This window comes from Peromyscus maniculatus, chromosome 4 (assembly GCF_049852395.1).
Source record: "Peromyscus maniculatus bairdii isolate BWxNUB_F1_BW_parent chromosome 4, HU_Pman_BW_mat_3.1, whole genome shotgun sequence".
In the NCBI taxonomy this organism is placed as follows: Eukaryota; Metazoa; Chordata; class Mammalia; order Rodentia; family Cricetidae; genus Peromyscus; species Peromyscus maniculatus.
In genome coordinates, this window is record NC_134855.1 from 4,078,555 (window position 1) to 4,095,698 (window position 17,144).

Below are 17,144 nucleotides of genomic sequence, written 5' to 3' on the forward strand. Positions count from 1 at the left end.
TAAAATCATGTATCACAAGAACCAGAGAAACAGCCTACATGTCTGAAAAAGAGGGACCAGAGGACAGATTGCAAAGATCATTTAGCAAGAATATCTAGGCATTACTATATTGGAAGAAAACACCAAGATCAATGTACATGCATGCATGTATGTGCGTGTATATGTGCATGTATACATGTGTGTATGTGTGTGTAAAGAAAACAAGATCAATGTGTGTGCATGCCTGTGTGCATGCATGTGTGTATACATGTGTGTGCATGTGTATGTGCATGAGTACATATGGAGGTCAAAGACCAAGCTCGGGTGGTGTTTCTCAGGAGCCATCCACCTCTTCTTTTCAGACAGAGTTCCAGTTCTTGCCTGGAACTCACTTTGTAGACCAGGTTGACTAACCGTGGAACCTCAGAGACCAGCCTGCGTCCACCTGTCAGCACTGGGGTTACAAGCGTGTGCCACCATACCCAACTTTTGCTTTGTTTGCTTTTTGAAACAGGGTCTCTAAGTAGCTCTAGCTGTCCTGGAACTCACTCTGTAGACCAGAACTCACAAAGACCTGCCCGCCTCCGACTCCCAAGTGCTGGGGTTAAAGGTGTGCACCACTCTGCCCAGCTGACTCTCTTTTATTCATGTCAAGCGCTCTACTGTCTATTTCCCCATCCCCCGACAACAGTAACATCTTAAGTGTGATCATGTCTGATTTGTAAGATTATAGATTCCAAGTTTCTCTGTGACCTATGACATGGCACTGAGGGAGGAGAGCTGGGCGTTGAACCCCAGTGAACTCCCCAGTGAAGTCCCAACTTCCAGCCCCACGCTGGAGCCCAGCCTCAGGCCTCACGTGTGGTCCCGACTCCTCTCTCCACAAGTCCAACTCGGTGCACATGGCCTTAGGGTCCTCCTTCTTTCTGTCCCTGATGACTGAGTTGATTTCATCCTTTGAGCGTACTGTGAAGGACCTGCCCCATCTCCAGGCAAGCGTCCTGAAGGGGTTGGCCACACAGCCCCCAGCTTAGTCCATTGGAGTCTCTACCCGAGGCTGCTTTTCTCAGAAGTGGCCGGCAGAGGTCAGTGTACCCAGAGGCACCAGCGGCTCCTCTCCTGAGCGAGGCCTGTGCTCTGCTTGGAGCTTACCTCTCAGCTCTTCTAGGCAACTAAGCCAGAGCCAGAGCCCTTTCCGTGAACTCCCTCTCCTTCATCACACTTGCTAGGCTGCCGTCTTCTCTAGCTTGGATAGCGCCAAGCATCCCAGAATCTAAAGCATCCCAGAATCTATCTTCTCACCTGTTCCTTCTTCTTCTACTTTATCCTCCCTTCAGAAGCCAGCCCCTTTTCCATTTTTGTACATGCACTTGTGCATGTGCACATGTGTGCATGTATGTGTGTGTTTTGCATGTGTGTGGGTACACATGTACCTGTGCATATTCATATTTTGCTTGTGTGTATGTACACATGTACGTGTGTATTTAGATGTGGAAGCATGACACAGATTTTGGAATCACCCTTGAAAATTTTTCCACCTTATGCATTGAGTTAGGGCCTTTCAATCAAATGCAGAGCTCACCAACACGGTTATGCTTTCTGGCCAGCTTGCTCTAAGGATCTCGTCTCTGATTTCTGAGGCAGAAATCACCCGTCACCAGTGAGCCACCGTTCCTGCCTGGCATCTGCATAGGTTCTGGTGATACAAACTCCAGTTCACATATATCCAGTCTGCTTTAACCCCTGAGCCATCTCCCCAGCCCATGGTGGTCTTTTTCAAAACTCCAAGCACCAGACGAGGTTTGGCATTGCCTAGCCTACATGATGGCTCTCAATCTGCCGTTCTCAGAGCCCCAGGTGTCCCCAAGACCTTGAGGGGTCCCTGCGAGATCAAAGCTGCTGGCATCCTTTACCTTTTCCACAGCAGGCGTTGGTGCTGGCCCTGCCATTGTAAACACAGTGAGCAATAAAACCACTGGCTGCTAAGTGCTGGTCAGGACAGTGGCAGCAGAGTCGGAGCCGGCTCAGCAGCTAAAGGCCCTGGCCACCGAGCCTGGGGACCCGAGTTCAGGCCCCATGGTGGACAGAGAGAATAAATTCCCAAAGTTGTCCTCTGACCTCCACACACACCACGGCACTATGTGCATTCACACACACAAATAAATGCAATAGTTTTTTTTAAAGATAGTAACCACATACTATACACGGTTTTTGTGTTGTTCGTGGTCATGTGCCCTCTCACTGTGAGACTGGGACATTTCCTACTGTGCTAGCAAGGCACCTTCTTTCACAATTTAAAACAAAGAGAATGGCAAATTCACTTAAGACAGTCCTTGGTGGGACAGTTAAAAAAATTCAAAATAAAAATCTCAGTCCTTTTTATATATTCTGTTTTCATCGGTGGCATTGGTAACACTGTGTGTGACAAATGCCGAGTGAACTAAGACGCCTCTGCTGCCCGAGGAAACACAGCTCTTGCGTTTGTGTGAGCTGTAAGTGGCCGCAATGGAAGGGTTTGTGAGAAGAGAGCCGGCAGACAAACAGAAAGAAACAAACTTCCGACTTAAGGAAAACAGTCTGGAGTCTTCAGGAAGCTCGCGCCTGCCACTGTGCGCATGTCCGCTGAGGTCACATGGAGGACTATGATGTCCTGATGATGTGCAGTGGACGCCCATTTGGAAGATCCCCATGAACCAATGTCTTCCAAACATCCAAACCATGACATTGCCATGTTTGCAGGATAGAGATTGGTCCAAGGCAGGACCTCGCAGAGCACGCAGCTTGTTGGCATCATGCAGGTTTTGCTTTGCATGTCACCTAACAAGGCACCGCTTGACAAGACAAAACTCGATGTTCACCAGGTTTTTATCATATGGACTTTCCCCCGAATTACAGCAGATCGAACACAGAAGCAGGCAGTGGGCTCTGGCCATCCTCTCTCTGTCTCTCTGTCTCTGTCTCTCGTGTGTGTGTGTGTGTGTGTGTGTGTGTGTGTGTGAGAGAGAGAGAGAGAGAGGGGGGGGGGAGAGAAGAGGAGAGGAGAGGAGAGAGGAGAGAGGAGAGAGGAGAGAGGAGGGAGGAGAGAGGAGAGGGAGACAGATGTGCACATGTGTGCATGTATGTGGAGGTCAACTTCAGGTATTGGTCCTCTTGCCCCATCCCACTGGTCTTTTGAGACAGGGTCTCTGCTGACGGGGCCTTGCCTCAGGCTAGCCAGGCTGCCCTGAGCCTGCCTGTCTCCGCCTCCCTGTGCTGGGATTGAAAGCATGCTGTGCCACACTGTGCTAGGCTATTTTCAAGTGGGTTCTGGGGTTTGAATTCAGGGCCTCATGCTTACAATGCAAGTGTTTTACCAGCTGACCTATCTTCACATCACTTCTCTTGCCCTTCTTATGAAGTCACTGAAGAGATTTGCAAATGTGCAAAACAGTTCCTCTTTTGACAGTTTCTTCCACAAACATCGTTTTCGTCCACGTCTTTGCTTTCATTGCTGTCTTACTGATTTATTGTTAGTAATGTACTGTTGGAAGAATTAACAGGTTGTGGGAGTGTGAGAGACTTCCAAGCGCATAGCCTTGAGAGTCCCTGGTATTGAAAAAAAAAGAAAAGAGAAGAAAAAGAAAGAAAGAAAAGGAAGAGAAAAAGCTGGGCTGTGGTGGTGCACACCTTTAATCCCAGCACTCGGGAGGCAGAGGCAGGTGGATCTCTGTGAGTTCGAGGCCAGCCTGGGCTACAGAGTGAGATCCAGGACAGCCAGGACTACACAGAGAAACCTTGTCTCAAAACAAACAAACAAACAAAAAAACCGAATCCCTGGTATAAACCCCGTAGATAAAGGTCCAGCTCTACAGCTTCCCATCACTCACTCTGAACATTCCTGGAATGCCCCTAATCCCTTCTTTCTGTCCCACAATCCATTTCCTTGGCCTGACTGCCCTGTGTACCCTGACCCCAGCCCCCCAATCCCTCCCTCTGCAGGCTTCATGTTAATGTATTTCATAATGTTCTCTACCTTCAGATTAAAATCCTCATTACGTCCCTCCTTCATCAGGGCCCCTCCACACCTATCTTCTGAGAGTCTCCTCTGCCGCCCGCTGTCTGATGGGAGAGAGAGAAATAAGTGACGAGTTCAGTGTGCGAGCAGCCAGCGTTCAGTCTTTTCCCGAGTATGTTTAGGAATATGTATGTGGTCTCATATACCTCTTTACACTGCTGGCATAATTTACTCAGTGTTGTTGTTGATTCTTTTCCCTCCCAAGCTCAGGAAGAAAAGCACCTGCTGCTCCTTGACGAGATTTTCCTGTCTCCTGTCCCACGTCTGCCACCCCTCTAACTTTCTCGGAACACTGTCTTCTCCTCACAGCTCTGGCCCTTAGGTAGCCTCAGACCTCACCTACCCTCAGGATCAGTGGGAATCTGCTGCACCCTTTGATTTTCCTTTGCAAAGAAAAAAATAATGTGGGTTATCTAGACATCTCCTCCAGCTGTGGGACTTCGAAAGACTTGGCAGGGTTTTCTTATTGAAACTGTTATGAAAGCTTTGTAAGAGCATGGGCTGTCTGCACCCTTGGTTGAAGAGGTGTGCGCATGAAGCATGTCCTGGTACCGGCGATGCCGGAGCCTCGGCTGCTCTCTGGACCTGGTTTTCCCGCTGTCAGGTGAATGGTTTCTGGAGAGCCCAGTACACTCCACGCTGTTCTTGGTGCTGAGGAGGGAAACATGCATAGGAAAACACCTGGGTGTTCTCTCCAAAGAAAACAGTGTCATAGGCACCCCAAAGCACCTATGGAATGATACCCACTCTGCGTGTGTGCATATTCATTTTGATACACAGGTGTGTACACATGTGTAAACCGAGAATGCCCACCTGTGCGGGACCCTTGCTGTTCCTGGGATTCGATGGGGACAGATGAGGGAGAGTGTGCACATGTCAACTCTAAAGGGCTCATAGGTTTATGATGGAGCTACCTGGAGTGTACGACCAGGCAGCCTCCAAAGCAGCCCTGGTAGGGAAGCGGGGCTGGAACAAGATCTGGGTGCCAATTAGGAGTGGTGACAGTTTCCGGTTGAAGAACTTGAGGAAGCCATTTTGAAAGAGATAATTTAGCCAAGGCTAGCTCTGTACACTTGACATCTCACAGTTCAGGAGGTTGACGCAGGAAGACTAAAATGTAGCGTAGGCTACACAATGAGACCCTGTCTCATAGACAGGAGGGCAGGAGATCTATTATCAAGTCTAAATCATATAGCTCAATGACAAACACCGCGAGAATCCAGAGAGGAGAGAAATCAATGTGCCCTAACCTCACTGAGGAAAGGTTCTGAGGGAGATAGAGAGAGGAGCCGGGCTGGAGAGATGGCTCAGCCGTTAAAGGCTAGGCTCACAACCAAAAATATAAGAGAGAGGAGCCACTGGACAAAACTTTTTGGTTGAGACTATATATGAGTCTATGAAGTCCTCTAGAATCATGCAGCTAACCCAGGGGTGAGCAGGGTGTCTGGTGAGAGGACAGGCCTCTCTCTCCTACAGGGGCCTCTGCAGTATTATTACCTAGAAGCAGGCTCCCGGCATTCAGCCACCGTCTCAGTGGTTTGCGGGCATTTCAGGTCTGTGTGAAGCGGGGATCTGAGCATTTCACAGAGTCTGGAAGGACATGGGGAGATGGTCTGACTCCCTTTCACATAAGAAGTGCACTTGAGCGGCTTACTTTCGTTTTCAGCCCTGTGGCCTCATTGGTAGTCTGTCTGGGAGAGGTCTGCATACACTCCAGGGGTTCAGAAGAAGCTGGGCGGTCTGGTGCCCTTAGCATGTGCTCTTTGCCCCGGGCACATTAGCTCATTACCAAGCACTCACAGCATTTGACAAATGGGACAGCTGCCGCTCAGGCAATTTCCAGTGAAGGGCTGAGACAGGTGGAGTGGGAAGATAGCCGGCCTGGCTGAACAGGGGAAGCTAATACTAATCATTAGGTCTTTGAACCTTACCATGTTCCCAATTAATGGGTGAATAAAGTGAAGCGAGTAATTAGATGGATTCCAGCCCACTAGCTGTTCTCCGCTCGGGTGCCTCCCGCCTCCTTACCACTCAAGGCAGAGCAGCGACTCCATAGCAGAGAAGGGCAGAGCGGGCTTGGATGCCCGGAACATTAATAACTACGAGCCACTAAGAACACAAATGGGCACTGAGGGAGCCGCACGCAGCGCGGGGATGTTGGCATTTGAGCAGTGGTGACATACAGGCTCTGTCTTAGAGACGCCAAGGTCAGGGTGCAGAAAGTGTGACCGGCCACCTGGATCACCTGGCTGGGTGGCCGGCCTGGGGCTCAGGGTCTTCCTTTCCTATCCTTGGCCCAGGACTCCCCCTGGCTGACTGGCCCAGGTGAGCTGTTTTCTTTCTGTAGCAGGTGCCCGCACAGCCTGCTCTTGGAGCTCAAGGGTGTGAGGCTGAATGTAAAGACTATCACCAGCCAGCGAGACAGTGCGGTGTAAGCTGTGGGGCACGTTTTAGGGCTTATGTTCCTGAGAAAACACAAGTTTACACCTGTACTTTCTCCAGAATGACCTCTTCAGGTGGTTTCCTCCAACTGTGGGAGTGAGGCTGAGCTTCCCGAGGCCGAGCCTCAAAGGTTCCAAGTCTTTCTCTCTCCCTGGGGACTCTGTGTGTTTGGGACCACAATCAAAGATCACAGAACTCTGTGAAACTGAGTGTGGCTCACTTCACCCCTGCCTCTAACAAACAGGCTTCCCTAGGGACTCTGTTTCCTCAGAGAGGAATTAGGTGAGTCGCCCTTAAGGGACTCTCTGGCTCTCAGATTTCTGTGATCTTCTGTTTATTGACCTTCTCATGTTTATTCCCCATAAATGAAGTCCTATTCAATGACAGTACACATCACTAATCACCAAAATTTTTCAGCCACTTAAAATTGGAATTTTTTTCCAGAAACATGTACAGCTTTGTTTTCTTAACTTCAGTAATTATTGAAGTGATCTGTTCTTCATTTTGATCATTTTGCCAAAAAGAATAGTGATTCAGCCCCAACCTGCAAACACCCAGCGGCCCAGTGTCCCTGGACAGGGCAGCACGTGCGTCCTCAGCACCGTCCCGATTCAGCTGGCTCAGGCCCAGCACTCATGGCCCCGTCACAGAGCCCGGGGTAGAGCGAAAACAGGTGTGTGTACAAGGAAAAGAACAGGGACCTGCGTCACTCCCCCAAAAGCCTTAGTACACCCTGCTGGGTGTCACTGGTCTTAGCTTGCTGTCCTGTGCCACAAGCTGCTGGTGTCCCACCCTCTGAAACAGCACAGCCACTTTTCTGGGAACTCCCTGTGGCCTTGGGGCCTCTGGACTCACTTCATGTTGGAAGGTCCTGTTCTGGTCATTGAAACTATCTGGACCCTAAAGGTTCTACTTCATGTAAATAAAAGTAGTATCTTATAGAGTAAGTGAATTTTTCCCCCAAATGAGAAGAAATGAGTCACTTTATGTTAATGTGACAAATGTATGTTGTCTGTACATAAAATTTAATAAGAGATTTAACGTGAGCTTTTAAGAGATTCAGTCTATGTATGTGTAGTGTGTGTGTGTGTGTGTGTGTGTGTGTGTGTGTGTGTGGTATGTGTGGTGTATATGTGGTATGTGAGTGTGTGTATATATGTGTGTGTGAGTGTGTGTGTAGTGTGTGAGTGTGTGTATGAGTATGCATGTGGTATATGTGGGTGTATATGTGGTATGTGAGTGTATGTGTATGTGTAGTGTGTGTGTGTGTGGTGTGTGTGTGTGTGTGTGTGTGGTGTGTGTGTATGTGTGTGTGTGGTGTGTGTGTATGTGTGTGTGTGGTATGTGAGTGTGTGTGAGTATGTGTATGTATGTGAACGTACATGGAGGCTGACTTTAGTTGTCTTTCTTTGATTGCTCTCTCCCTCATTTTTGAGGTAGGGCCTGTAGGTGGACCTAGAGCTCATAGCTTTATCTAGGTGGGCTAGAGAGTGAACCTCAGGACCCTCCTGTCCTCTCCCCCGCAGTCCTGGTTACGGTGCATGCCGCCATGGTGGCCCCCCTGTTTCACAGCAAGCACTTTACCAACCCAGCCATCCCCCAGCCTGTGGCCTTCTGGCAATATGCACAGGCTTCACTTGTCACTGCACAGCCTAAATATGTGAAACTTTTTCTAAGAACTACAACCCAGCTGGCCGGTGGTGGCACACACCTTTAATCCCAGCACTCCAGAGGCAGAGACAGGCAGATGTCCAGGAGTTCAAGACCAGCCTGGTCTACAGAGTGAGTTCCAAGTCAGCTAGGGCTACACAGAGAAACCCTGTCTCCAAAACCAAAATAGATAAATAAATAAATAAAAATAAACAAAAATAGAACTGTGTCTGTCAATTGTCAGGCTTTCCCAGAGGTCACACCCCTTTTCAAGGAGGATCTGACTGGGAAATTATTCAGATGAGAACTCCTGATCTGTCTGGATTAGATCTCACCACAGGTTGCTCTGCTCTCCCACCAGCTGCCATGGTACTTTAGGATTGAGGCTGGTGGGGCACCCCATCAAAGCTGCATGACTGTGTGTCCCATGGCATCAACCTTTCCACAGAGAACATCATTTCATCAGGCTCCTTGGCTAACGTCTTAAGAACACCATCAGGTCACAGGCTCCAAAGGAAGGCCCATTCTCAGTCACATGGGATACACAAGTCACTGAAATCACATCTGCCATCTGCAGCCTCTTGTGGTCTGTGCTGCGATACACAGGCGGCCCAGCTGCCAGGCTGCACAGCTGTCTATTCACAGTGCTCCTTGGACCTCTTCTCTGCCCAGCTAACTCTGTCATGCCCGTACTGGGCGACATCATGTGGGGTCTTCCCCACACTCCCCCACTTTCCCTTCAAAATATGGCCCATTTCTCTGTATTCTTGTAGAACTTACTGTTTTTTTAATCAGTTTACATGTCTTTGTGGTTTTTGTTTTTAACTTCCTATATATAAAGAAGATGGGCCTCTTGTGTCTCTAGATTTCTTTATCCAAGAATGCCTGACTCTTAGAGAGAACTCCGTCAAAGCATTTTCTCAGATACTGGCTCAAAACACTGGATCCTAGTTCAGAGAAAGGCAGTTTATAGAGGATCACGGTGCTGGTACTTGCTGAGCGAAAGTGGTAAACGTGTCTGTCCAATTCCAGGAGAAATGGTGACTGTGATCATTAAAAAAGAAAAGAGCCACCTCCCGCTCCGCCACCTGCACAGCTCAGCCTGTACTCTGAGCAGACCTACCTTGTAAGCACAATTACTTTTCACAACAGAGCTGTCTGCTAAGGTGCTTGGTGGGTGAGGGGTGGTCCTAACCCACTGTGACCATTGGCTTTGTCAACTTGACACAATCTAGAATTTCCTGAGTAGGAAGACTCAGTGAGTGATTGTCCAGATTAGGTTGGTCTGTGGGCGGTCACATCTGTGAGGGAATTACCTTGAGTGTGTTGATCACGGTGGTAAGATGTGACCGCCATGGGTGGCACCACCCCCTAGGCAAGGGATCCTGAACTATGCAAGATTAGAGAAATTGAATGTGAGCGGTCCCTCAGTCTCTGCCGCTGTGACTTCCCCACCGTGATGGACGGCGGCCTCGAACCGTGAACAGGAATAAACACTTTTCCACTCATGTCGCTTGTGTTAGGATATTTTTATCACGGCAACAGAAAATGAACCTAAAACACCTCCAATGCCGTGAGCGGTACTAGGTGGGAGAGCCTTTGGAGGTGGTCAGATCATGAGAGCAGACCTTGTGGGATCCAGGAGTCCCTTCTCTCCTTCTAAGCAACCTCAACCAGACTCCGCCGGCCCCATCAGGTTTCCAGGCTCATGAACAGGGAGATTAAGGACAGCAGCAGTGCTGACCACGCCACACAGTCTGTGATTCTTCACCACAGCAGCAGGAGCTGACTACATTCAGCTCAACGAGGAGGCGTATAGCAGGGCATCTCTGAAGCCAGGGCTCCTGCTTCAGCCTTGAGCTGAAAGCTACTGAGGCCGCACAGTGGCTGCCCAGGAGAGAGAAGATCGGCCCTACAGCCCTGCTCTGCCACCAGCTCGTTCTGAGACTGGCAGCAGCCTAAGATCACCCCCACCCATGGCTCGTGCCACAGGGATGCTAAGAGCCCCACTTCAGAGGGCTGTGATGGCCTTCCCAGCCTCTCGGGGAACAAAGGAATTCATGAAGACGCATCAACCCTCAGTAAACCTGGAACAAGGAGGGAAGGGTTGTCTTCAGATTCTAAATGAGCTGAGGGCGCCAGCCATCAGGAGGCCCAGCCTTGTCTGCTGGGGTGGTATGTGAGCAGCACAGGGCAGTGCCTCCCCGGGGCTACTCCTGGCCCTGAGCCCCAAACCAAGGCTCCTGAGAAACCAAGATTCTTGCCATATAAAACCATGGCTACCTCCTGGCAGATGCATATAAAGAGGAACTTCAAAGTACATTTCAGGATCCTTTTCTAGCTCCAAAGATTCAAACACCCCATGAGAAATGAATAACCCTGGAGCCCTCACAGGTAAACTGATCTCTTTGTGGGAAGAACACAGACTGATGGGACAGGCTTCTCAGAGCCCCTGCAGTACAAAGAGAGAGGGGGAAAAATGAATGCTTTATCTTCTAAAGAGCGGCCTGTGCCTTTCATCCCAAGATTAAGGCTCTTGCCCTCCTCCCCAGTGAGTGCTGCTCTTGATCAAAGGATGGTGTGGGAGTAGAACAGTGGGGGCTGTCCGTCCGTCCATCCATCCATCCATCCATCCATCCGTCCGTCCATCCGTCCATCCGTCCATCCGTCCGTCCATCCATGCCACAAACCCATCCAGGCTCTGTGAACAGCAAGACTCAAAGGTTGAGTACTGGCTGCTGGCAGGGGTTAAGGGGTGACATGGGATCCTGCCCTGGGGAACCCGGGAAGGAAGCTTTTCACCCTAGGAGTGTCTGAGGGCTTCTCTGAAGAGGAGACCCATACATTTGAAGGCCAGGTCTATGGAAAAGAGAGAAGAAAGGGCATACCCAACAAGGAGACAGCCAGAGAAGGGCCGGGTCCAGGGAACAGGAGGTGGGGGGGTGAGCACAGGGAACACTGCACACAGAACCCCCCCGCCCCCATCAGCTAGCCTGGGAGCAGGCAGGCTCTGAGGAGGGTTCAGTGCTGGGGGGGGGGCACTCTTCTGTGCTCACCTCGGGCTATCTGTCAGAAATGGCCCAGTGGAAAACTGGCCTGAAATCCTGCTGGTGATACAGAGGGCTATAAAAAGAGCCACTGGGAGGGGAAATGAGCAGGCAAGCATGCCGTCCCTCCTCTGGAGCTGGGCCGGCCCTCTTTGTGGCCATAAGAGAAGATTCTCCTAATACGGCCGTACAATTGGATTCAAATAGGTCACAAAAACCCAAAATCAATATTTTTGTAATTTGGTTCACTACATAGAAACCCCTACAACCCTAACCTGCTTATAGACACTTTGGTGAGCTTCCATTCCCAGTGACAAACGGCTGTTCCAGGAGTTAAGATGTGTCTCACAAGCTGGAGGAAATCTCTGGAACAAATTTTGGATGATAAAAGTAGCTGGGCTCGATGATTTTCCTCAGTTTAAAAAAAGAAGGGAAAACAAACAAACAAAACCCACAGGCTTGTCATCCCCCAGGTGTTCCTGCAGGAAACTGCCTGGGGGTCTCTCTCTCTCTCTCTCTCTCTCTCTCTCTCTCTCTCTCTCTCTCTCTCTCTCTCCTCCCTCCCTCCCTCCCTCTCTCCCTCCCTCCCTCCCCTCTCTCTCTTCTCTCTCTCCTTTCTCCTCTCTCTCTTCTCTCTCTCCTTTCTTCTCTCTCTCTCTCCCTCTCCCTCCCTCCCCTCCCTCCCCTCTCTCTCTTCTCTCCTCTCTCCTCTCTCCTCCCTCTCTCTCTCTCTCTCTCTCTCTCTCTCTCTCTCTCTCTCTCTCAAGTGCCCAGTTTCAATCTGACCCCCGTTTCTGTCAGGGCTGGGCAGGAACTATTCTCCCCACCTGTGGCTTCCACTGGTCTTCAGCCTCAGGACGCACACCCTTGTGACTCTACCATGGCCTCTCCATTTTCTGCCTGGGCTCCCTCCTACACCTCCTAAATCACACTTGCATTGGGATTAAAGCACATCAGCGTCACTGGCTAGTAGCTGGATCTCTGGGAACGGAAGCAAAGCGTGGCTGCAGCAATGGCCCCAGTCACTGTGCAGGGCAAGGCAGGGCGATGTGGCAGTCGGGTGGGAAAGGAACAACCTTGCCTCAGGTTCAGAGCTGATGTTGTGCACTGAGCATCTAGGCACCAGGCTGAGTCTGGGGGCCTGGGAGAGCCGGAGGGTGACTCCAGCTGCAGCGCGCAAACAAACTGCAGAGAGCCAATATCTGCTCCAGCAACAAAACAAACGTCAGACTAGGGAGATGGCGTGCACCGGTGCGGACACTCAGGCTACAGCCAGCTGCAGCAGCCTGGGACCTGTGTAGCTCTATGCGCCACTATGAGCAAAGCAAAACTGTACTTTGATCAAACTTCAGTTTCTACACCTATGACACGGAGCATCCAGCACCTTGGGCCTTTGGGGGAGTTAAATGTACCTGGAACAACAGTGCCCAGTCAGGATTTTTTTTTTTTTTTTTTTTCGAGACAGGGTTTCTCTGTGTAGTTTTGCGCCTTTCCTGGAGCTCACTTGGTAGCCCAGGCTGGCCTCGAACTCACAGAGATCCGCCTGCCTCTGCCTCCCGAGTGCTGGGATTAAAGGCGTGCGCCACCACCGCCCGGCAACAGGATTTTTTTTTTTAATGGAAGTCTCATATAGACCAAGCTGGTCATGAGCTTCCTATGTAGCCAAAGAAAACCTTGAACTTCTGATCCTCCTGCCTCCACTTCCTAGGATTACACATGTGTATCACCAAACCTGACTTATATGGTGCTGAGGCTCGAACCCAGGCCTTCATACTTCCTAGGCCAGCATTCTCCCAGCTGAGTGACATCCTGAGCCTGAGGATATCCTAGTGAACAATGGCTTTACCTGTTGGTGAAAGATTCCTTTTGTTGTTTGAGGACAAATTGGTGAAGTGTTTTTGTTTTGCTTTAATTATGATGCCAGTGCTATAAAAAAAAATCCACATTTTAGAAAATATAAAAAATCTCTACCAGTGTCTCCCCACCCCACCTGCAAGTGGGGCTTTAACATTATCTCACAGTGCACAGGCTGCTGTAACTCCGCCTTTTGAATGACTTTATGGCATAAATGTCATTCCACGTTGCTCTGCTGACCTCCCCCTCAGCTTTAGTGGCAGGAGCACACCTTCATGCTCTGCCAAACCGTAATTTATCCCTTGTCTGGTGCCTCCAAAAGGCTTGATTTTGTGCTTCCTTAAATAGAGCAGAGCTGTGGGTTTACGAGTCAAGACAGTGGGCGTCTTCAAAGCTCCTGGTGTGAAGTGCTGCCCTGCTCTTCCGGAGGGCTGCAGCTGGTGGCCACCTGGGCTGCAGTCCGCATGGAGTGTCTGTTCCCGGAGATGCATGGCTCGGTGCCGTCACTGTGAAACTAGTTGCCGATTGTGATTGTGTGCGTCAGCTGATGTAAAGGAGTATGTCTTTGATTGTTATGAGGCTCGCTGTGTTTCCATATGGCCTTTTAGGTTTGTTGTTTGTATTTCACTTTGTGAGATTTGGAACATAGATGTTCCTATCCCTTGGTCATTAGCCTTTAGAATGTGTGTGTGTGTGCAGGTGTTTATGTGGAGGCCAGATGAGGATGTAGGGTGTTTGCCCTTTCATACTCCATACCATTTCTTTGAGCTGGGGTCTCTCCCTGAACCTGGAACCAGGCTGCTGACCAGAAACTCCATCAGTCCTCCACTCTCTGCCCCAGGCCCATCCCCAAGCCCCGGGGTTGTAGACGTATGTACAGCCATGTCCATCTGCCCCAGGCCCATCCCCAAGCCCCGGGGTTGTAGACGTATGTACAGCCATGCCCATCTGCCCCAGGCCCATCCCCAAGCCCCGGGGTTGTAGACGTATGTACAGCCATGTCCATCTTTCACACATGGGTGCTGGGAATTTGAACTTGGGTCTTCCGCACTTGCATAGCAACTGCTATTCCCCACTGACCCATCTCTCCAGTTCCTCTCTTAGGACTTTGAGGTTTGATAAACACATACGGAGAGGAGGGGTCTTTTTCTACTGACCGAGGACTACAGGTGCAGATCGACTGGAAAGTCTGTTCTCTTCAGGACTCCTTTAGCCCAAGGCCAGCTCACTCCCAAGGTGGTTGCCAGTCCAAAGCTGTCCAAAGTTGATTTCACAAACTTGATAATCCCCATCCCCCAAAAACTCCTCCAGGGACTCTAGTGAGAAATGTGACATTAAAAATTCAACAGTGGAGGGCTAGACAGAAGCCCAGCAGTTAAGAGCACTCGATGCTCTTACAAAAGACCTGAGCTGAGTTCTCATCACCAGCTGACAGCTCTCGCCCACCTGAACTCCAGTCCAGGACCAATGCCCTCTTCTGGGCTTCATGGGTACCAGCACACATATACACATAAGTAAAAATAAGTAAAAAAAATCTTAAAGAAAAGGAAAAGAAGCCAGGCAATGGTGGCACACACCTTTGGTCCCAGTACTCGGTAAATAGAGGCAGGTGAATCTCTGTGAGTTCGAGGCCAGCCTGGTCTACAGAACGAATTCCAGGACAGCTAGAACTACACAAAGAAACCTTGTCTGGAAAAACCAAAAAAATGAAAGAATGCAGCAGTGACATTGGAGGTGATGAGCCAGCCTCAGGGTCATGGGTAACTAGCTAAATGCACACAGAAGCACCCCAGTTGTGGTGGACCTCATGCCTACATTATATCCTTTTAAAAGACTCTCACTCAAGTGAAGACAGGAGGGGTAAAGTCCTGGAGAGCAGAAACACTAGTGGGAGGACCCTCAGGGTCACCAGTAAGTTCTTCTGTGAGCTACCCAGTTGTGCCTCCTGGGCGACCTCAAGCTGGAAGGTTTGACTCAAACTCCAGCAGCTGAAGCTGGGGGCTGGCTGACTTCCAGATATGTGAACCTGAAAGATGTCACGTCTTCATCCAGGATGGTTCCCTGCAAGGCCATCAGCTCTTCCTCTCCCTCCAGCGGCCCCCATCTCGCATGGCTGCCTCCTCTTGTCCACTCTGGTCTGCAGGCCTTCCACTCTTTGCCCAGCCCGGGGTCTCCCTTCCCCTCCTGCTCCCTAATTGAAGTGGCTTGTTCCGAAAGCTAAAATTCTCAAGGTGCTGAAAAAGCACACAGAAATAAATCAGCAGGTGCCAGAACGCTCCTGAGGGGGACTTGGCACTTGAGGGGCGGGGGAGGGATTACAGGAGCTTAATTTACACAACAGCTGTGCTTCTAAAAGGGTGTGTAAATCAGTCCAGGGGTGATCAGAAGGCGATGGGGGTGGGATTGTTACTTAGAAGACCCCTGTAGTGAGCTCTTTTGTAAAACAAATCTTAGCAAGCTCCCAGGTCGCCCCTCTGTGACCCTCCTCCCTTCAACCCAAGTGGATTAACAAGTCCCCTTTGGACTTTACCACACCTCTACCTACCTGCCTGGGCTAAAAATAGTTCCTAGTATAAAAAAGAAAGAAAAAAGCATGAAATCCACGTTTGTGGATTCAAGGAAAGGAGAAAGTGGCACACAGAGAATTAAACTTCACTCCCTGAAGGAACAGCCATCCCATCCAAATGACCTCTTCCCCGCCTCCTGCCAGCTGGAGCCCTCTTCCTCTATCGAAGGCCCAACAACAAATTAGTCCCTCTTAATTTATCCTCTGGTAAACCCTCTGTTAACAAAGATTAGTGTTATTAATTAAAGATTATTAGAATGTGTGGGCAGATGTCATGGCAGTTGGGAAGCTTAAGGATGCTGTCAGTGTCCGTGGGTCAGCGGGCGCCCTTCCTCAGCTTATGTCCCTTAGGCAAAGGGGGACTGTGAAGGGGAGGGTGCCCTCTATGTGAGGAATCCCTCTCCGACTGAGGCAGGATAGGAAGACAGGGAACGTTATGGGGCATGAGACTCGTGCAAGCCCCAGTGGCTCCAGGATTTATTTTATTAGACTGTAATCCCTGTTGGGGGCGGGGCCTGGAGCCAGCTTCAAATCCCAATTATTTAGGGGAAAAAAGGAAAAGAAGTTTCTTAACACCATTTGAGATGTCACCGGAGAGCCACCAAAATGGCGTTATGTCACTTCTAAGAAGTTAATTGTCACTCTTCTTTGAGAAACCGGTACCCATGCTCTCTGGTGAGTCTTCTTTTCTTCCCAAATGCTTCTTTCTTAACCCTTGTACACACATCTGTAAATTTGTGTGTGTGTGTGTGTGTGTGTGTGTGTGTGTGTGTATGTGGTGTATGTGTGGGTGGGTGTGAGTGTATGTATATGTGGGTGTGGTGTATGTGTGTATGGGTATGTGTAGTGTGTGTGTGTAAGTATGTATGTGAATGTATGTGGTGTGTGTGGTATATATGTATGTGAGTGTGTGTGTATATGTGTGTGTACCCCTTTTCATAAATTCCAACTTTACATTATAGTGGCTTGTTTTAAATTATTTTCTGTGTCAAAGCTGAGGAGCTGGTTTACCTGAGTCAAGTTCCCTAAAAGATTAGAGGAAACTGTTGTGGGTGACAGCTGTGTGTCTGGCCTGGCCACCACTGACACTACCAATCAATGGTCATCGCTGAGACTCCTATCACACACCAGGCTGAAGTGGCCATGACCATGCTGGGGGGTTTATGTTTGGGAACCTCATCGTGTCTACAGGTCTGAGAGGGGGTCATCCCTACCTTCAGTTTTCATGACTGAAAAGCAAAATTCTACATTTGTAAGACAGACAAGCTGCCTGGTGACATCCATCATGATTTCCTGACATCATGGCCTCAAGGCAGCTCGGCAGAGAGCTTTGCTCTTGTGTGTCATTGGGCAGTGCCCCCCAAGAGCAGGAGCCATATAAGAAGCACGATTTTAACCTCACTGTTGTATGCAGGGAACCTAAGCGCAGTCCTTGGCATGAAGAATATTAAACTGTCGGCTCTCGAGGTCATCACCACGGGCGAGTGCTTTGTCAGGGTGCTTTGGAGGATCTCTCTGAAGTGTCTCAGCCCAGGGCTCCTTTCCCTCAGCT

General features: G+C 49.8%; 1 protein-coding gene across 5 annotated transcripts in view; it reads left to right on the top strand.

Moving 5' to 3' along the window:
* Ttll11 (tubulin tyrosine ligase like 11) overlaps positions 1 to 17,144 on the top strand; it is a 231,062-nt gene that overhangs the window by 124,320 nt on the left and 89,598 nt on the right. The gene's annotated exons all lie outside the window — the stretch shown is intronic.